This window comes from Leptopilina boulardi, unplaced genomic scaffold (assembly GCF_019393585.1).
Source record: "Leptopilina boulardi isolate dan_hultmark-lab unplaced genomic scaffold, ZJU_Lbou_2.1 LbouV2_123, whole genome shotgun sequence".
Classification (NCBI taxonomy): domain Eukaryota; kingdom Metazoa; phylum Arthropoda; class Insecta; order Hymenoptera; family Figitidae; genus Leptopilina; species Leptopilina boulardi.
This window is the reverse complement of record NW_026137667.1, coordinates 3,153,647-3,176,442: the sequence shown is the minus strand read 5'-3', so window position 1 is coordinate 3,176,442 and position 22,796 is coordinate 3,153,647. Positions and strand designations below refer to the sequence as shown.

The 22,796-nt window shown below is 29.6% G+C and overlaps 2 protein-coding genes across 4 annotated transcripts in view; one reads left to right on the top strand and one right to left on the bottom strand.

Moving 5' to 3' along the window:
* The window catches only part of LOC127291003 (dystrophin, isoforms A/C/F/G/H), a 269,910-nt gene that overhangs the window by 182,204 nt on the left and 64,910 nt on the right, over nt 1-22,796 (bottom strand). The window lies entirely within an intron of this gene.
* The window catches only part of LOC127291026 (39S ribosomal protein L34, mitochondrial), a 456,612-nt gene that overhangs the window by 403,380 nt on the left and 30,436 nt on the right, over nt 1-22,796 (top strand). The gene's annotated exons all lie outside the window — the stretch shown is intronic.

The following is a 22,796-nucleotide window of genomic DNA, read 5'->3' as shown; positions in this document are numbered from 1 at the left end:
ACCAATCACGAAGAAAGCAATGACTATTAAAAAAATAATATATTATTCAAAAAATATTTGTACCTTTCAATGGAAGATTTAGTCTAAAACGAAAGAGAATTAAAAAAAAAAATTTTCAGAAGAATTTCAAATCAGTTATAAAAAATTATGAATTTTTTTTATCCCTACGTTATCACAAAAGGCATAAAAAATGGTCAAATCAAAAAGTTTAAAATAAGCCTTGAAAAAATCTGAACAACTTTACTGTCCGTAATTCTACGAATGGATTTCAGTGACAATTTTTAATTACCAGTTCGCAACTCTTTTTTTTTTTATTAAAGTTACTATGTCATTGTTCATTTGCATGAGTTCAACATGAAGTTGTCAACTGACGTAAAAGCTCTCCCTCTATATACATATATGCTACTGAATCCAAACAATAGAACGTCACAATAGTCAGTAGGTTGTTATATATGTGTAACTTTCAATTACGTGCATCGTTTCAATTTAACTTCATTTATATATAGTATATATAAAAAATAAGAGTTTAATATGCGCATTAGATTCAATATTTGACACAATCGTTTATTTGTTTTTCATCGCGGATAAATCCAATTTTCACCAATATGTAAATTTTTCAAATTCCATTATTTTAAAAATAATTTCAATATTTTCCATATATATATGCAACTGTGTACGATTTTATTAAACAAACTGCCAATAAAATTTTTTTTTTACGATATTTTCAATATTGAATAAATTTTTTTTTTTGAAATCTATCAATAAATCTATCTCAATTATTTTATAAAAAAATAATTTTTATATAGAATTTTTACTAATATTTTTTAGAATAATTTTTATTTTATTAATCTAATAATTTATTTCCATTATTTTATAAAACTAGTTTTTTTTTACAATATTAAAAATTGTAAAAGTTAAAAAAATAGTATTTTATTATGTAATTTTTAACAATAAAAATCAAATCAGTTTCAGAAAGTAATTTTCTGGAAAAAATAAATTTCAATAAAAATTTACATCTTCGTGAAAGTAATTACTGGCGTATACTTATTAGGAAATAATTTTAACGATTCCACGTAAATGAAAGCATATATATATATATATATATATATATATATATATATATATATATATATATATATACAAGACTATTCACAGCAAAAGTATAAAAAGAACAGCAGAGAAAAGAGCATAAAAGCCGAGAAGAATGCACTCGCATTCGTATGACTGAGTAAATACAATCATTTCTATAGATGTACATGTAGAACAGTACTATCGCGATATCGGTCAACGGACCATCGACCATTGTTCAAAAATGGAAGAAACTCTCGAGTCTTTCAACTATAGTTGCGGAATAGAACGTATTTCTCAATTTGAACCAAGAGAGAGAGAAAATACTCCAAAATGAAATTCTGTATACCTTGATACATACTCGAGGGATGATGAGACATTCCAATCATTCCACTCGAATGTGTTGGCGGTGAATGACTTGGGCCCATTGGACCCAATGGATTAACGAATCCATGAATGGGATTACCAAGAACTGAATTCCCAAGTATTGAACGAGTAGGCACCATTCCGGGTAAAGGTATTCCATGATTTTGAATCTCGTGAGAGGTGATGTGCAGGTTATTGCTGCTTCCGTGGTTCGTGACGGAGTTTCCTCCATGCATGGAACCTCTTCTCTGTTGAGACATGATCGAAAACTCGGCAGGCGTGAAATAGAAACTTCAAACCATACCAAGAATCGTCATTGACATATTTTAATCGCAAAATTACTTTCTCTTTTTTTCGCCTCTTTTATCAGTCTTCAAAAAATGATTTTAAGTCAATATTTCCAAATATCACAGCTTTTTTTTCCCAAACATCTGCTTCGTTGCCTTCATTTCTATCCAAAGATATATTTTTTCTGGCTGTTACATTCTGGTATCAATTTTTTATCAAAAAAAAAAAGCCTGATTTCATTTCCTCTTTTTCGAAGCCCTTACAGTGGGGAGATTATAGTACGAAGATATGTTTTATTACATTCCTTGATATGAATGTTCCTTTTACACGAATATAAAATTATACGATTCAGTCTTGATAGTGAGTCTTCTATTAAAGTTGTTAGCTGGCGACAGTGTGTCTGACCATAAATACTTTGTTCTACTTGTCGAATCACTTGCGGTGTGTCAAACTTCAGATTATTTATATAATAGCAATAACAATAATAATAATAATATTTGGAAATCACTTGAAGAATGTACAATTTCTATTTCTAGACGACAAAAATTCTATGAAAAATGAGAATCTCCTATTCAACAGTTCGGTCTGACTATTCGTATCTTTTTCTACTTATCGAATATTGTGCTTGGCATCGCAGCTGTGAACCTCATTCACTTTACTAACAGGTTGCACTTGATTGTATACACAGAATACAAATTGCAAAAATGTTTTTTTTGTCATTTTTAACATAGAAAAATTTTACTCCAATTATTCTTTAGATGAAATTTTTTTTTCCTAATCTTTTTTTTAAAAAATCCATTAAAATTGACAATTCAGATATTAATCAAAAAACTTCCAATTATTTCGTTGAATAATAAAGTGTAAAGTTGAATAATAAAGTGTAAAATTGAATAAATTCTTGAAAAATATTTCTAATTCACAAAACTATGCATGATATATTGTCTTTCTAAAATATTTCCACAAAGAGCAGCCACGACTCATATATAGGATATAAGGCAGTCGATTCACTTTGTGAAATTTTTTAATTATTAAAATGTCGACTCGCCACACAGCCACCAAGAGCTTTTTACGCGAAAATTAAGTTTTTCACTTCCATCACTATTTCACTATACACACGAGAGCTTGTATCGGATTTTCTCCTCTCTCTCTCTCCAATTTAAAACGAAACTTCAATTCGTTGTAAGAGCAGTATTAAATGTCTCATATAATTTTAAAAAAAAAATTTGATATGTATATTATCGTTCAAAACGCTCCCTGTCGGTAATTATTTAATAAAAATCACTTCACAAAAAAATCACAATTATATAAATTTTTTAAACTCTCCTCAATTGTCCATTTTGCGATTAACAAATTTATCAGTAATAAAAAATTGTCGATAATTAGGATTGTTTTAAAAAACAATTGTCAACAATAAAGAAATTTGTTAAATTATTACTATAGTAAAAAATATTGTATGAAACAATTTGGGTATTATATAATAGATAACAAAATATATATTTTGAGAATTTTCTACCAAGAAAGAGTAAACAAGGGGATGATGGAAATATATAAAGAGTAAGATTTTCTAATATAAGAATTTTTTAAGTGCTGTATGAAAGAACTAATTCGAATAAATTAGAAATTCGCGAGCACGTTTTCCGGTGGATGTGAAAAGGCGTCGCGACGCCCACATCGAGTGATTCCGTGTGCGACAGGGAGCGGCCGCGCGAACACTGGAACTCATGGCACCGGTTTTCCAACGGCGTACCCTCCACCTCCTTTGCCACCTCTTTCTCTCTTGCCACCCCCTCAAAGGGGGGTTCTTCCACCCTCTACAACCACCAGCCACCACTACACTGGCACCCTCAGCAGCTCTCTCTTTCTCTCTCTTTCTCTCTCTCTCTCTCTCTTCGTGTGGGAGAACTGCAACCCCTCGACCACCAGTGTGGCAGGTAGATACTGACGAAGCTGCGCTATATCCAACTATTACTACCACTACTATACGCGCTACTCAACAACTGGCACAACCCACCCACGTTAGCGTGCGTAATTACGCTACGTTGTATATAACGGATATACATACATTTAAGAGCAATGGCATATATTTTTCTCTCCCTCCCACTCTCACTCTGTCCATTTATATCAATGTATATATTTAGTCTATGTATATATATATATATATCAGGAAACTAAGAAAATCCTGTTTGAGAAGTAAATTTTTTTTTTAATCTCAACTCCACTGATCATGTAATACGGACCTTTATATCTGATCTAGACGGCCTAATTGGAACTAATTGGGGAGGGGGGGCTTTTTATCTTTCTATATGCTTGAGCATTTTTTTAAAATAATTAAGGTTATCTTTCACCTATGTTTATATTGTGACTCTATATTTTCTCATTTTTTTCTCTCTTTTTTTAATAAAAGAAAGATTAACACCTTTCAGGTTATAATTTATTTATATTCCTAAAGTTTTAAACGTTTAAATAGACGGCAAATTTGTTTACTTATTTTTTAAATTCAAAATTGTAATTTTGTAATTCAAATAAAATTTATTTAATTCAAGTAAATATTATTATAGTCAAGTAACCGATTATTTGAATTAAATAAATATTTTTTTTCAGTGGCAGAAATTCAGGCTTTATTTATACTGAGAAAAAAAGGTTTAAGTTATAACAAGAAAAAATTTTGGTTAATAATTAGTCAAAAATAAATAGTAGAAAACTACTAATTAATTAGTAGTAATTAATAGTAGAAAACTACTAATTTATTTATGACTAATTGAAATATCCTTACTAAATAAATTAGAAGTTTTCTACTAACAATTAGTAATTTTCCATTAATTATTAGTCAAAAATTACTAATTGATATTAGAAAAGTACTAATTTATTTATTAAAATTTACTAAAAATAGTAACCTTACTAAATAAATTACTAGTTTTCGATTAACTTTTAGTCAAAAATTACTATTTATTTAAATCATTATTTACTAAAATTTACTAATTGAAATAGTAGCCTAACTAAATAAACTAATAGTTTTCTACTAACAATTAGTAATTTTCCATTAATTATTAGTCAAAAATTACTAATTGGTATTAGAAAACTACTAATTTATTTATTAAAATTTACTAAAAATAGTAACCTTACTAAATAAATTAGTAGTTTTCAATTAACTTTTAGTCAAAAATTACTATTTATTTAAATTATTATTTACTAAAATTTACTAATTGAAATAGTAGCCTAACTAAATAAATTAGTAGTTTTCTACTAACAATTAGTCATTTTTTAACAAATTTTTAACTAATTGAAAGTAAAAAACTACTAATTTATTTATTTAAAGTTTACTAATTGTAAATAAATAAATTAGTAATTTTCTACTAACAATTAATAACTTTCTACTAATTCAACTGCGCCGATTCCTTTATTTAGTTTCAGAAAAGAAAATAACAAATTCTTTAGTACAAATAAAAAAAAAAAAAAAAAAAAAATTCATTTTTCTTATTTTGCCGATGTGAACGTTAAAAAAAAATTCAGCTTCGTTCTGAATATATCTATATAGTATACACCAACGTTACACAAAATATATATGAAAAATTCGTGACCATTGTGTCATAAATTTATGAAACGGTGACGTAAAATGCAAAAATTATGTCACGAACCATCAGAATTTTCAGTCGCATTTATCAAAATTTTCTGTCACGTTTATCTGAAATATATCTAAATCTGTAATACAGAATTTTTACGCCACAATATACGTGATTGCATGAAATTTTTGAATTTGTCACAAAATTTTTTACAAACCCATAATATTTTTCCTATTTATAAAATTTTTTCGAAATTTATTTTTATTTGAAAAACATTATTTTTCATTTAGAAAAAATTATCCTTCAGTATAATTTCAAGTAAAATAAGGTTATTAATTTAAAAAAAAAATATATTAATTCATTGATTTCTTTCGATGCAATGATCGTCACACAGTGTTTTAATTTTAATTCAAACTAAACGACTAAAACTTAAAGAGCGATGAGCAAAGGTATGCCTTTAAGAAAGGCTTTTTAAAAGACACTTGACTCAAAACAGTTTTCACTTAACGAAGAGTCTAGTTTTCACGAGCTAAGTACTTGGATTTCATCCCCCTTCCCCCTTCTTCACTTGTTAGCTTTTACTTTTTCAAATTTTTTTTTTTATCTTGTTTTTTAAAGTTACATTTAGCCTCGAGCGAATTCTCAAAACTTTCCACAAATGTTATACATAAGAGTAATTCCTACAAACTTCTTAGTGTTGGTGTAATTCCATATTTTGAAAACATGACTTCCGTATAAATATGAGGTAAAAATAGTTTCAATCATATTTCTAAAATATTTTTTTTTCAATAAATACATTTTTTTGTAAATTTCACTTTAAAAAAAAGCAAAAAACATTCAAATTTAAAAGCAAAAATATTCTCGTTAATTTCTATTTGTTCATTTATTGTAATTAATGTGGATGGAAATAAAAGCTGTCTAATTTTTCCTTTTTCAATTTTTAGTAAATTATTTCCCATAACAATTTAATGACGTGTTTGAACGGAAATGATATAGGTGAATTTTAACCAATCACGTAGTTATCGCAATAAATATTCTCTCTCTCTCTCTTTTTTTTTTCTTTTTTTTTGTATAAGCGGCAACATCAATACACGTTAACGAAATTCGAATCGCATGCATTCGTTATGAACATCAAATTTGGTTCAGCGCAGTAATCAGAGTATTGTACAACGCCGATCAACGAGAAACCGCGAGCTAGATCGTCAATTCGAAATTCCACTGTTCGATTGATGAAAATGAGAGGAAGTAATTTACACAAGATTATCTACATTAAACTCGAGAAAGAATACCTTATGCTTGAAAAAAAATTAACACAACAAAAATTAAAGTAAAAAAGTACAGTAAAAATTTAATTAAATTGCAATTTAATTAAAGTCTAATTTAATTTATTGCAAATACAATGCTTTATTACGAAAAAATGCGCAAAAAAAAAAATAATGTGCGGTGTGTCATCAATTTAAAGCAATCTCATTAACTGAATGAAAGTAGCGCTATTAAACAAAATTACAATATTCACCTATCACTGATTTTATTAAAATCAAATTATATTTATGCTTTCAAATTTTATAATTAAATTGATTTCAATTAACTCGTAATTCTAGTTATAATTATAATAAAAAAAATAATTTAATAATAAAAATAATTAAAATTTTACCAGATTTTTGTTTTTAATTACAATTTAAATATTTTAAAATATCAACTCTTTGCGATATAAAATGCAATTAAAAATTTTATATAATTTTATTCTGAAATTAATATCGCTAATTTATATTCAAAATGAAAATAAAAAATAAATTATACTAAATACCTGAATTTGAGAAAATTTTAACTAATGCAGATTTAGAGAATAAAAACGTTACGAGAATACGAGATTTTAAAAATCCATTTTACATATATACATTCAAAGTCGTGCATCTGATTAAATTATTTTATGACCACACATTTTTTTCAAGTGAACGCTTCGTATATAGCTTTTTAAAATACTTTCTAAAAAAAAAAAATTGCCCATAGAAAATTTGTTCAGAAGTTCATTCTACTAAAAGAATTTTCAATTTGAAAAAAAAAATTTCCCTTTGTCAATCTAAAAAATAGAAATTACAAAGAGAATAAAGAGTTAATAAAAAATTCTCTTATTTTTATTACTATAAATAAATAATAATAAAAATAATGTATATATATAGTGAATTTTGCATAATTTAAAATATTCTGAAGAACGAGGAGAAAACTAGAAGGCAAAGGTATATTCGATCTGATAATATCGTACCCTTGGAAGAAAAGAGAGTAGTACCACCCACCTATTTTCCTCACAGGTGTACCAAGGTAGTTTGAATTTAAAGTCTTAAAAGCCCTTTATTACCTTCAAAGAACATGCAACAGTTTTTGAAAGTAACAAAAAGAAATTATTTCCACGAAAATAAAATAAGAAACTGAGAATAGAAATGAAATTTCTCTTGTGAAAAAATGACTTTAATTGAAAAGTAACTAAAAGTCAATTCGTCAAAATTTACCCAACTTTTGGAAAAAAGAAAAAAAAAAAAAAGTTTACAAAAAATATTCTAGCAAATAAAATATAAAAAAAAATCTTTCTTTCATATATAAAATATATTTTTTAATGAATATTTTTCAACATTATCAGTTGCTTTCGAACGAATAATGTATGGCATTTCATTTTCTAGGAAAAATTCTCATAAATATCAGGATACAATAGACGTATAGTAACAGTGAACTCGTTTCCCTTATGCCGCGGGCTGAGAATAGCCGATTTTCTAGAGATTGGAAAGGCCATGTGATATTTTAAAGTGTCCGTTTACGACAATAATGATAATAAAAATAATAATAATAATAATAATAATAATAATAGTAATAATATCAAACCACCCAAACTGATATTGGAACTTGAAGCGTCCATACAATTTCGATAAACCCGGCTATTTTCTGAATTGAAATGAGAGCGCTATATAAAAAGAAGTGGACCACGATAAATTTCCCCGAGTTTCCGTTGACATTATAAAATAAATCATTGACATTTTTGAATCGTCAAATAAAATTAATTGAATTTCATAAAAAGTTTATTAAATGAAATTTTTCCTAATTGTAACATTAAATAGACTATTTTACTTATTTTAAATAAAATGTAAAAAAAAATAAAATTTAAAAAAAATTATAAACGGTATGAAGGTAAAGAAAAATGTAATATGACAAATTTATGCAATATTCATGTATAATTTAAATTTAAAATAATATTTGAAATTCCTATCAGCTTATATAATTGAAAAATACCTTAATCTTTGCAATGGAAGCAGAGAAGCATGAAACTTGATTCAGTATTCTTCCGTTGCAACTTCCCGAAAATAAAAAAAAAAAAAAAAAAAAAAAAAAATAGTCCCTGGGATGCAATATATAGAATCGCGACTAATACCGATAAGAAGCCTTCTACCGATAAATCAAAAAATACACAATAAAAATATATACTTGAAAAGTCAATGCCCCCGAGCATTCATTTCCTGCTTCAGCTCACTTCACAAGAATCATATACAGAATAAAAAAAAAAAAAAAAACTTTGGTTTTTTGTTATCAATGATACTTTTTAATGAACATCTTTAAATAACAAAAAAAATTATTTAAAAAATCGTTAATTATTATTTTCTAATTATGCGGGCTTACTAAATAATTCAGATTAATAAAACGCGGATCAATTTCTCACACCTTGTTTAATAATTCGATTGAAATGAACTAAATTGCTCTCTGGATCAATTAAGGGGCTCACGGATTGAATTAACAATATGTAAGCCACTCAATTTTTTATTCCACTTTTTATGACTGAAAATAGTTTTTTATGGATAAAATTAAATATTATTATTATTATTATTTTTCCTACCAAAAAAAAAAGAAAAAAAGTAGATAAAAGGAAACCACTCTAGTTACGTGTATCATGTATAAAAACTGGATTTTTTTTTTTTTTTTTTGAAATCTCATGAATAGTGTCGCGAGTATTATTGAAAATTGAACGGCGTGAGAATCAAAACACTATTTCTATGTATATACTACTCTGCGAGAAGGAAACAGCTAAGTACAGAACTGGTCCTCGAGGGAGGATATTCAACGGCAATCAAGTCGTTATCAAGTAGAAATAGCCGAGCACGAGTCGTGCTACTCGTGAGATCGTAACGCTTACAAGGGGGTTCATAGGGCTTAGTGATACTCTCTCGGGAAAGCAATGCATTGAGCTCATAATATACTATATATTCCTCGAGCCTGAATTACCCAACGATACCCTGAATCCATCTCGTTACTAACTAGATTCTCTTCTCAACGTGCAAACAACGAGGAGAGTGAGAGAGAGAACCGAAACTGCGTACAACAAACATTTCATTAAACCCACGTTATATTCCGAGACAAAGTCCTTTTATTCTAAACATATAGAGAAATATAACAAAATTTCCATTTAAAAAAAAAAAGAATTTTTAAAATAATTTTTTAAAAAATAACAAATTATATTAAATAAAGAATAATAGGATTTTTTCTTTCTTAATATAAATTAAATTTGTTATTTTGTAAAAAAAAATTTATAATAATTATATTTTTTATCAAAAAAGAAATTTTATTTTTCGTGTCTTTCTCAAAATGAAAGCAATCAATAAAAGAAAGAAAATATCTTTTTCTAAAGCTCCCAAGTGACTCATTATTTGTTGGCCCCTGCGCACGCTATATATATATATATATGACGTATTTTGTCCATCATACATCGCGTGGACGATCTAAGTTGGTGAAACAAGGAACCAAGAATATTGCTTTCTTTTGAGAAGAAACGCCGGCGCGCTAGTTTTGCAGGTATATGAACGTTATCCAACAAATAACCTCCATTTTGCAGCTGAGTTTCTACTTATCGGCATAATGAATTGCTTTTCCTCCTGACTGCACTGTACATGTGCTACTTGGCGAAAAACTTTGCCAAACGGTGCGATCTCGACAAGGACTTTTCTTATATATATATGAAAGAAGCAAAGAGACAAGGAAAATAAAATAAAAGTTAAAGAAATTTATCTTTTTGATTTACTTTAAAAAAAGAGATTTTTCTCCCATTTTTTTCAATTTAATTATATATTATTAAATCATATAATATAAATATTAATATATAATAATATACTATATTATTATATAATATAAATATGTAATTATAATTAGAAGATTTTATGCTGACTGAAACTAAATTTTACTACTGAAAAATGTTGAGAGGAATTTTAAAAATGCGTCTGGCTAAAATTGTATTTTACTACTATAACAAAAACGACAGAATGTTCCGTCTAACTAAAACTCACTTTTACTACTGAAAATAAAATTTTTAAAATAGTTTATCAGAATTTTCTAACCAAAAAAAAGACAAATTTAAAAAAGATGTATCTGACTGATAACATCTTTTACTACTAATACAATAATTGACCGAATGTAAATTATCTACAACGTCCGACTAAAACTGACTTGTACTACTGAAAACTGTCACAGGATTTTTAAAAAGGCCTGGTCTGACTAAAAGTGCCTTTTACTACTAAAAATACATAATTATACGGATTCAATTCAAGAATTCTGTCCGACTATAGCTAATTTTTACTACTGAAAATAAAATCACAAAATTCTGTCCGACTATAGCTGATTTTTACTACTGAAAATAAAATCACAAAATTTTGTTAACTGTCTGACTAGAAATGTTTTAACTACTAAAAAAATTACAAAAATTCGAAACCAATCATTCTGTCTGACTAAAATTGACTTTTACTACTGAATATAAAATCTCAAATTTTTTTCTGAAGTGTTTTTACTACTAAAAACATAATTGGGAGAATTTGAAACCAATTACTATGTCTGACTGAAACTGACTTGTACTACTGAAAATAAAATCACATTTTTTTAAAAGAAGTAGTCTGACTAAAATATTCTCTTACTACTTAAACCATAATTACAAGAATTCGTCCAAATCTGTCTGACTAAAATAGACCTCTACTACTGAAATAAATAATAAATGAATTCTAGAGCTCCGTCTCGATGTAAGAGTCTATTACTACTGCGATCTAAATTACAAATATAAAAATTTTTTCTTTTTTACAAAATTAGTTCGGAAAAATAACTAAAATTCTGTTTAACAATTTTAAAAACCAACTATGAAATATATATTTATTATCCTAAAAAATTTGTATCAAAATGTAAGCAATTTCAAACTATAAGGGCACAGAAATAAAGCTTGTAACCCTCTTCCATATATACATATATGCCATCAGGGCGTCAATGGACTGCTGATTTCACTTGCATGCAAAATGTATGGGAGACACGAGAATATGTAAAGGACTAAACGAGGGTACTTCAAGGGAGCTGAGGGAAAAAAAAAGAAATTCGCGCGGGGACAGTATATATATATATATAGCTTTTCCGTCATTCATAATACCTCTTTCATATATATATAGCTTAAAACTGCAGAGACGATTTCTGGTCGTCGTGAAATATTACCAGACTGCAGATTCAGCAATTTCATCTATATGATATAACACAAAGAGCAATTTACGTTACACCTACGAATGTCTCGTGTATATATATATTTACTTGACGGTACAAATGTAACTTGAATAAAACATGGCGCGTGACACGATACTTTTTCGCGTGCTTCGCATGCCAACGACGACGAGAGCCAGTATACCTGACGTAAGCAAAGAATGATGAAGTGAACCTTCCGCTATATATATATAATAAAAGCTTTTGAATTCCACGCAGTTCAAAACTTCCAAATTTTCAATTCCTGTTTTCTTTTGAGCAATAATAAAAAAAATATTCCAAATTTTACATTCTATGCAAAACGAAACTCTTTCTACTTTTGTATTTTATTTATCCATATACTATGAAATAGGTACACATAATCTTCCACGATAAAAAAAATTTGTTTCAAATCTTACTCGACTATTATCAAATAAATATTTTTTTTTATTAAATATTTAATTATAACAAATATTTATTGATATTAATCGATTATTTGAATCAAATAAATTTTTGGATACTAAAATTTCCACAAAAAATGTAACTTGGCTAAATATTCCAATCTAAATTTTTCGGACAGAATTTCTTTTGAAGGAAGAAAGTAAAAAAAAAAAAAACCTCGAGAAAACTAATGTTCCTTTGTGAACAATTTATGACATCCGGACAATGCTTGCTCTGAATTCTCGTTTGAAAATGAAAGCTGTCAGACAGTGGCAGCTCGTAAAATCACACTGATGCATCTACGTGGTCAGAATACACACATATATATAAACATACACGTTAGGTTAGGTCGTTTAGTAATACAGATCGTCGACCTACACGAGAAAAATCTGCCTCGAGAAATTTTTTTTTAACAGAACGCAATATATGATGTGTTTTAACTATTCTTTTTTTCAGGCCATACGAAACGGATTACCATAGAGAAATGCTTTCTATATCGTGAACTGTAATCCAATCAGACAAACTTTAAAAAACAGACATTCGTATATACCCTGAATCCGATATGAAAATTGGGGAAAATTGTATATAAATACACGAAAGCTGAGAAGAATCTACGATATATTTTTTACCTGCAATTACAAATTGATTTTTTTTAGTCTTTTCACAGCGCCCATTAATTTTCCATTCATTTTTTTCAAAATAAATATAAACAAATGAAATAAAATACAAATAAAAAAATAAAAGGAAAAAATGAAATACAAAATAAAATACAAAATAAAATACAAAAATATATAAAAATATAGTACAAAAATAAAATAAAAGAATAAAATAAAAAATAAAATACAAAAATAAAATGGAAAAACATAATAAATAAATAAAAAATAGTGAGAATTTTTTTTAATTCTCCGGTAAAATTAATTTTCAGAGTAAAATATAAAAAGTAATAATACACAATTTTTTTTCAAAATTTCGAAAAGCTATTTTAATACATCAAAGACAGATGTTATACTACTAGTAATTACAGCGATGCCAAAAGGAACTTTTCTTCTATTGAATCAAAGCCAGTAGTAATATGAAAGCAAGCAAAAGTTATATGAATACTGACTTCTTGTTATATTTAATTGAATACTACCGCTCAAGGGAAATTTTCATGGTCTCATTAAATATCAGGTTCATCTCTTTTATATAACTACATAGATCATTTTCTCAAAATTTTAACCATCAAATCAACGATTCTTTATATAAGATTTAACATATAAAATCTGTGAAATTAATTTAAAACTTTGGAAATCTCTTTTTATATTATTGAAATATGAAATTACACACATAGAAAAAAAAATTGGTCCTCTAGAATCCAATTAATGTCAAGTGCGAAAGAGCTTGTCATTCGAATTTATGTGATGTTATCGTGGCATCGATATCATCTCGATTATACTTTACAAAATAAAGATTCATTCCAACGAGAGAAAGAGATATAAAGGTACGTATAAAAATTTTGTCATCAACTCGTGAAATTGATCTTTGAAGAGTATTTTTAATTCTACAAATCCCACACTTTATATAGAATATTAAATTCAAAAAAAAACGGGAAATGATCCTTTATGAATATTCGTGCTTTTAAATTTCAAGTATGGATTACACGGGGATTTATTTTTCATTAATCAAATCGAAATAATTTCTCAATCCACTTCAACATAAAAAAAAAATATATGGAAAATCAAAAAATTAAATTTTTGAGATAATCGTTCGGAAATACCGCCAAAGTCTTTAGCAAAAAGTAGCGAACAAAAAATGTATGGCGCACTTTTAGATTGGTCCAGCGGATGCTGAGCTACCCTAGAAAACAAATTTGGAAAAAATTAAAAAAAATTAAATTTGCGAGATATTCCTTCCGGAATACCGCCAATAAAATAGGGAAAAAGTTTCGAACAAAAAATGTATGGCGCACTTTTAGATTGGTCCAGCGGATGCTGAGCTACACTCAAATAAATTTATGAAAAATTTTCGAAAAATTAAATTTTAGAGATAATCGCTCCGGAATACCGCCAAAGTTATTAGAAGAAACTTCTGAACAAAAAATGTATGGCGCACTTTTTGATTGGTCCAGCGGATGCTGAGCTACACTAGAAAACAAATTTGGAAAAATTTCCGAAAAATTAAATTCGCGAGATAACCGTTCGGGAATACCGCCAAAGTCTTTAGCAAAAAGTAGCGAACAAAAAATGTATGGCGCACTTTTAGATTGGTCCAGCAGATGCTGAGCTACACTAGAAAACAAATTTGGAGAAATTTCCGAAAAATTAAATTCGCGAGATAATCTCTCGGGAATTATGCCAAAAAAATGAGCAAAAAGTCTCGAACAAAAAATGTATGGGGCACTTTTTGATTGGTCCAGCGGATGCTGGGCTACACTCAAAAAATCCTGGAAAAAATTTCTGAAAAATTAAATTCGCGAGATAACCGTTCGGGAATACCGCCAAAGTCTTTAGCAAAAAGTAGCGAACAAAAAATGTATGGCGCACTTTTAGATTGGTCCAGCGGATGCTGAGCTACACTAGAAAACAAATTTGGAAAAATTTCCGAAAAATTAAATTTGCGAGATATTCCTTCCGGAATACCGCCAATAAAATAGGGAAAAAGTTTCGAACAAAAAATGTATGGCGCACTTTTAGATTGGTCCAGCGGATGCTGAGCTACCCTAGAAAACAAATTTGGAAAAAATTAAAAAAAATTAAATTTGCGAGATATTCCTTCCGGAATACCGCCAATAAAATAAAGAAAAAGTTTCGAACAAAAAATGTATGGCGCACTTTTAGATTGGTCCAGCGGATGCTGAGCTACACTCAAATAAATTTATGAAAAATTTTCGAAAAATTAAATTTTAGAGATAATCGCTCCGGAATACCGCCAAAGTTATTAGAAGAAAGTTCTGAACAAAAAATGTATGGCGCACTTTTTGATTGGTCCAGCGGATGCTGAGCTACACTAGAAAACAAATTTGGAAAAATTTCCGAAAAATTAAATTCGCGAGATAACCGTTCGGGAATACCGCCAAAGTCTTTAGCAAAAAGTAGCGAACAAAAAATGTATGGCGCACTTTTAGATTGATCCAGCGGATGCTGAGCTAGACTAGAAAACAAATTTGGAAAAATTTCCGAAAAATTAAATTTGCGAGATATTCCTTCCGGAATACCGCCAATAAAATAGGGAAAAAGTTTCGAACAAAAAATGTATGGCGCACTTTTAGATTGGTCCAGCGGATGCAGAGCTACACTAGAAAACAAATTTGGAAAAATTTCCGAAAAATTAAATTCGCGAGATAATCTCTCGGGAATTATGCCAAAAAAATGAGCAAAAAGTCTCGAACAAAAAATGTATGGGGCACTTTTTGATTGGTCCAGCGGATGCTGGGCTACACTCAAAAAATCCTGGAAAAAATTTCTGAAAAATTAAATTCGCGAGATAACCGTTCGGGAATACCGCCAAAGTCTTTAGCAAAAAGTAGCGAACAAAAAATGTATAGCGCACTTTTAGATTGGTCCAGCGGATGCTGAGCTAGACTAGAAAACAAATTTGGAAAAATTTCCGAAAAATTAAATTTGCGAGATATTCCTTCCGGAATACCGCCAATAAAATAGGGAAAAAGTTTCGAACAAAAAATGTATGGCGCACTTTTAGATTGGTCCAGCGGATGCTGAGCTACACTCAAATAAATTTATGAAAAATTTTCGAAAAATTAAATTTTAGAGATAATCGTTCGGGAATACCGCCAAAGTCATTAGAAGAAAGTTCTGAACAAAAAATGTATGGCGCACTTTTAGATTGGTCCAGCGGATGCTGAGCTACACTAGAAAACAAATTTGGAAAAAATATAGAAAAATTAAATTTGCGAGATAATCGCTCCGGAATACCGCCAAAGTTATTAGAAGAAAGTTCTGAACAAAAAATGTATGGCGCACTTTTTGATTGGTCCAGCGGATGCTGAGCTACACTAGAAAACAAATTTGGAAAAATTTCCGAAAAATTAAATTCGCGAGATAACCGTTCGGGAATACCGCCAAAGTCTTTAGCAAAAAGTAGCGAACAAAAAATGTATGGCGCACTTTTAGATAGGTCCAGCGGATGCTGAGCTACACTAGAAAACAAATTTGGAAAAATTTCCGAAAAATTAAATTCGCGAGATAATCTCTCGGGAATTATGCCAAAAAATTGAGCAAAAAGTCTCGAACAAAAAATGTATGGGGCACTTTTTGATTGGTCCAGCGGATGCTGGGCTACACTCAAAAAATCCTGGAAAAAATTTCTGAAAAATTAAATTCGCGAGATAACCGTTCGGGAATACCGCCAAAGTCTTTAGCAAAAAGTAGCGAACAAAAAATGTATAGCGCACTTTTAGATTGGTCCAGCGGATGCTGAGCTAGACTAGAAAACAAATTTGGAAAAATTTCCGAAAAATTAAATTTGCGAGATATTCCTTCCGGAATACCGCCAATAAAATAGGGAAAAAGTTTCGAACAAAAAATGTATGGCGCACTTTTAGATTGGTCCAGCGGATGCTGAGCTACACTAGAAAACAAATTTGGAAAAATTTCCGAAAAATTAAATTCGCGAGATAATCTCTCGGGAATTATGCCAAAAAAATGAGCAAAAAGTCTCGAACAAAAAATGTATGGGGCACTTTTTGATTGGTCCAGCGGATGCTGGGCTACACTCAAAAAATCCTGGAAAAAATTTCTGAAAAATTAAATTCGCGAGATAACCGTTCGGGAATACCGCCAAAGTCTTTAGCAAAAAGTAGCGAACAAAAAATGTATGGCGCACTTTTAGATAGGTCCAGCGGATGCTGAGCTACACTAGAAAACAAATTTGGAAAAATTTCCGAAAAATTAAATTCGCGAGATAATCTCTCGGGAATTATGCCAAAAAATTGAGCAAAAAGTCTCGAACAAAAAATGTATGGGGCACTTTTTGATTGGTCCAGCGGATGCTGGGCTACACTCAAAAAATCCTGGAAAAAATTTCTGAAAAATTAAATTCGCGAGATAACCGTTCGGGAATACCGCCAAAGTCTTTAGCAAAAAGTAGCGAACAAAAAATGTATAGCGCACTTTTAGATTGGTCCAGCGGATGCTGAGCTAGACTAGAAAACAAATTTGGAAAAATTTCCGAAAAATTAAATTTGCGAGATATTCCTTCCGGAATACCGCCAATAAAATAGGGAAAAAGTTTCGAACAAAAAATGTATGGCGCACTTTTAGATTGGTCCAGCGGATGCTGAGCTACACTAGAAAACAAATTTGGAAAAATTTCCGAAAAATTAAATTCGCGAGATAATCTCTCGGGAATTATGCCAAAAAAATGAGCAAAAAGTCTCGAACAAAAAATGTATGGGGCACTTTTTGATTGGTCCAGCGGATGCTGGGCTACACTCAAAAAATCCTGGAAAAAATTTCTGAAAAATTAAATTCGCGAGATAACCGTTCGGGAATACCGCCAAAGTCTTTAGCAAAAAGTAGCGAACAAAAAATGTATGGCGCACTTTTAGATTGGTCCAGCGGATGCTGAGCTACACTAGAAAACAAATTTGGAAAAATTTCCGAAAAATTAAATTTGCGAGATATTCCTTCCGGAATACCACCAATAAAATAGGGAAAAAGTTCTGAACAAAAAATGTATGGCGCACTTTTTGATTGGTCCAGCGGATGCTGAGCTACACTAGAAAACAAATTTGGAAAAATTTCCGAAAAATTAAATTCGCGAGATAACCGTTCGGGAATACCGCCAAAGTCTTTAGCAAAAAGTAGCGAACAAAAAATGTATGGCGCACTTTTAGATTGGTCCAGCGGATGCTGAGCTACACTAGAAAACAAATTTGGAGAAATTTCCGAAAAATTAAATTCGCGAGATATTCCTTCCGGAATACCGCCAATAAAATAGGGAAAAAGTTTCGAACAAAAAATGTATGGCGCACTTTTAGATTGGTCCAGCGGATGCTGAGCTACACTCAAATAAATTTATGAAAAATTTTCGAAAAATTAAATTTTAGAGATAATCGTTCGGGAATACCGCCAAAGTCATTAGAAGAAAGTTCTGAACAAAAAATGTATGGCGCATTTTTAGATTGGTCCAGCGGATGCTGAGCTACACTAGAAAACAAATTTGGAAAAATTTCCGAAAAATTAAATTCGCGAGATAACCGTTCGGGAATACCGCCAAAGTCTTTAGCAAAAAGTAGCGAACAAAAAATGTATGGCGCACTTTTAGATTGGTCCAGCGGATGCTGAGCTACACTAGAAAACAAATTTGGAAAAATTTCCGAAAAATTAAATTTGCGAGATATTCCTTCCGGAATACCGCCAATAAAATAGGGAAAAAGTTTCGAACAAAAAATGTATGGCGCACTTTTAGATTGGTCCAGCGGATGCTGAGCTACACTCAAATAAATTTATGAAAAATTTTCGAAAAATTAAATTTTAGAGATAATCGTTCGGGAATACCGCCAAAGTCATTAGAAGAAAGTTCTGAACAAAAAATGTATGGCGCACTTTTAGATTGGTCCAGCGGATGCTGAGCTACACTAGAAAACAAATTTGGAAAAATTTCCGAAAAATTAAATTCGCGAGATAATCTCTCGGGAATTATGCCAAAAAATTGAGCAAAAAGTCTCGAACAAAAAATGTATGGGGCACTTTTTGATTGGTCCAGCGGATGCTGGGCTACACTCAAATAAATTTATGAAAAATTTTCGAAAAATTAAATTTTAGAGATAATCGTTCAAGAATACCGCCAAAGTCATTAGAAGAAAGTTCTGAACAAAAAATGTATGGCGCACTTTTTGATTGGTCCAGCGGATGCTGAGCTACACTAGAAAACAAATTTGGAAAAAATATAGAAAAATTAAATTTGCGAGATAATCGCTCCGAAATACCGCCAAAGTTATTAGAAGAAAGTTCTGAACAAAAAATGTATGGCGCACTTTTTGATTGGTCCAGCGGATGCTGAGCTACACTAGAAAACAAATTTGGAAAAATTTCCGAAAAATTAAATTCGCGAGATAATCTCTCGGGAATAATGCCAAAAAATACCGCCAAAGTCTTTAGCGTAAAGTCTCGAACAAAAAATGTATGGGGCACTTTTTGATTGGTCCAGCGGATGCTGAGCTACACTTAAATAAATTTATGAATTTCTGCGGAAAATGCTACAAGGAATTTCCATGAAAATTCCATTTGGAAATTCCGTAGAAAATCCTTCAAGTTTCTAGGGAATTTCTTATCAAATTTCCATGAACTTTCCATCAAGTGTAAATGGACTTCCTATAGGAATTCCATAGAAATTCCACCAAATTTCCATGAAATTTTCACCAAGTTTACATGGACCTTCTGTAGGAATTTCGCGGAAATTTTATGAAATTTGTATAGAAGATCAATAAAAATTCAATATAAAATCCATGGAAATTTTAATAAAAATTCCATGTAAATTTTATGAAGAATTTATGGAAAATTTATAGTGTCTACAAAATTTCATAGAATTTTTTTTTTTAATTAATGAAGAGTCAATGGAAATTTTGATGGAATTTATACGGAATTTCCAAGAAAATTCCTACAGGCACTTTTCGTGGAATTTTTATCGTTATTTTAAATTCTATTATTTAATTTTGAAATTAAAGTTGAAAAATGTAAATTCTTATTTTTCCTATAAATTTAACATTTTATATATACGATTCTTTGTATGACTGAAAACTATTACCGGTTATAATTAAGCAATAAAGATATGCATAATACCGTGACTTTAAGGTAATCGTAATTTATGCTAAGTACGTATAATTTAGACGATACATAACGCCCAGTCGCCATAGATTCGAGGTAATTGCAAACTGCCTTCGAACAGCCTAGAAAGTTTTGTCCCGTGGGAGAGACGAGTCGTTTAACGTAACAAGAGTCTGGTTAAAGTTTCCAACAGAAAAGGGAAAATACACGAGCAAAGGATATTGCGTTACTATGATATTTGTGCAAAAAAAAAAAAAATTTATACACAAAAATAAATCAGATTTATCGAGAATTTGTACAAAAAAACTTTATATATTTATTAACAGATATATAATTCTAATATATTTATTAACAAATATAAATTAAAATAAAAACACAGGGAATATAAACATTTTAATTCGTCTCTTAAATTAAAAAGAAAAACGTTCCCGGGCAGGGATCTTGAAAGGGAGTCATGCAACTTTTGGAAGCCTAATCTTGTGACAGGAATCGTACCGCACAATAGCGTGCACTGTTCTAAAATGTGAAATGCTTTCTCTCTCAAAGTGGGTTTAGAAATGTGTGTGTGTTGCACTAATGGCGAATGGTAGTGCGGCAACCGAGAAGTTGTTGGTTAAGTTCAAGACAAGCAAGTTCGCGCCACATAAACTAAGGGTGAAAGATGCGCACCATCCCTTGTAAAAGCAGCGTAAAGGTTGCGTGTCTCATATGTTTCCCTTTCCTTAATTAAAGCTCGGTTAACTGACGAATATATAGGTGACATACACCTCAAGGCGAATTTTAATAAAAATAAATAAATTATACATTTTTTTTTTTTTTTTTTCAAAAAAACATTTCTTGAAAAATTTCCCCCTATTGTTGAAACAAGGTGAAAAGTTGCTTCCATATAGTAAAGCATACTCATTTATATTCACCGAATGCACAAAAGCTGTTTCGAAAGCATAATCACTGCAATTTCTCTCGACCTTCTTATTTGTTCTGTTAAATGGAAAAAGAAAAATGAAAAAAAGATTCTTAAGAAGAGAGAGATATATATATATATATATATAGAAGAAAAATTGTCCCGACGGGAAAAAAATAAAAATCAAAAAAGATTTTTTTTTGCGCAACATCTGGCAAATAACTAAGAATATAAATGACTAAACATTTTTCACAAATTAACTACAATATTTTCTATTTTAATCAAGCTTTTTAAAAATAAAAAAAAAATAATTTTCCCTTAAATTCAGTATCAAAGTGAAGCGATTGAGAGAAAAACATTTGTAGATAGAGTGTTGGTCTTTCGGTTCCGTACACTTTGCTAACGAGGACATTAAACGACTGTAAAATCGCCTGCCTTAATTTCCACGAAAATTTACAACCTTCCGTTGAGATATATAGGGCAAAAAGAAAATTTGCAATCCTTTCAGTAGCCAAGTTAATTATATCACCATTGAATCAATGTTCTATCTTTTATGCAAAATTAAGAGAATTTATGAGAAGACTTTATTATAATAATAATAATAATAATAATAATAATTAATAAAACGATATTAATCTCTACAAGAAGAAAATTGAAAATTCCGATATTATCACACCCACCGCTCTAAGAAAATGAATAATAATAAAAGAGTTTTGATGGTATACAAATTATTCTAATGAGCCTCATTATATCTAGACCTGTATATTACCTCAAACAAACTCAACAAAAGAGAATGAAATGAAAAGTCATAACACTCCTGACAAAAGCTAATTAAAACACACTCATTAATTTGTTCTGTTGATAAGAAAAAACAATATCATTATATAATTAAAAAAAAACAAAAATAAAATAAAATACTAAATTAAAAATTAATATTATTAATTACTAAAGTTCATGGACAAATTCATCGCACCAACTTGTTGATTAAAATTCAATATTATTATAATAATAATTATAGTTGATGTAAGTTTAAGAAATTTAATGTCAAACGTAAGTCATTAAGTGCTTTCGTAAGTCTACAATTAAAATCAACTTATCCGATAATTAAACCTGGATCTAATTGGATTAGAACTGGTTTGGAACCACTTAACGCGCAAAATTATCTTCAAATTCCTATATTGGAAAAAAATTGTTTGATTTAAATAAAATCGACTATTATTAAATAAATATTTATTTGTATCAAGTAATTATTATTTAAATATTATTTGTTTCAAATACATAAATTAATTGGTACTAATACATAAATTAGTTAGTAAGAATACATAAATTAATTGATACGAATACAAATTGATTCAAAATAATAATTATTCCGATTCATGTAAATATTTATATTTTATAATAGTCAAATAATATTTTTAAATCAAATAAAATTTTTTTCAGTAACTCCGTTAAGTAAAGTTTTAATCTTTCGGGTGCAGTTCCGAATAGCACATACCTCTGATTTCGATAAAACTTGGTATCCCTACGTAATTTGGTGCGCTGATTACGAAAATCATAGTGAAAATTGGCGGAAATTTAATTATCATGGTAAAAACCATAAAAAACACCATAAAATCATGGTTTTTTTCGATTATCTCGTAAAAAACAAAAAACTTCGAAAAAAGTTTTAGACGAAAGTTGTAGATCTCTAAAAAACACACATTTCATGTTTTATGCATTTTTTACCAAAAGTCATTATTTTTCGAGAAAAACGCAAAATAGTAAACACGGCCTTCGGCCGCGTAAGGTACTGCTCGCTTCTCTTTTTAAGAAATCTTGGCGAGAGGGGGTGGATATGGCCGAAAGTAATTTGCAGAAATTATCATATTCACCATTACTCAGGATCCA